The sequence below is a fragment of the Eurypyga helias genome, unplaced genomic scaffold, assembly GCF_000690775.1.
Source record: "Eurypyga helias isolate BGI_N326 unplaced genomic scaffold, ASM69077v1 scaffold30620, whole genome shotgun sequence".
NCBI lineage: Eukaryota > Metazoa > Chordata > Aves > Eurypygiformes > Eurypygidae > Eurypyga > Eurypyga helias.
In genome coordinates this window covers 33978-34257 of record NW_010224285.1, presented here as the reverse complement: position 1 = coordinate 34257, position 280 = coordinate 33978, and positions in this window count along the sequence as shown.

Here is a 280-nt window from a genome sequence, read left to right as displayed (position 1 = left end):
CGGGTTTGTGCCGGAGCGCGGGACAGGAGCGTTGCGGCGCGGGGATGCGCGTCGCCTCCGGGGCAGCCGACGGTGGAGCCGGGCACCTCACGGGGTTCCTGCCGGTCTGAGGATGTGTTGGAGCCTGTAGCTCCCTCGCTTTGTGTGGAATACGCTTGAGCTGTCGCTGCGGCCAGGACTCGGCGACTAACGATGCGACTCCGGAGCTAGGTGGGATTTAGTGCCTGGCTGGAGGCAGGAGCGAAGGCAGGGTTGGATAGCGGCTCCCCAGCGTCCGCTG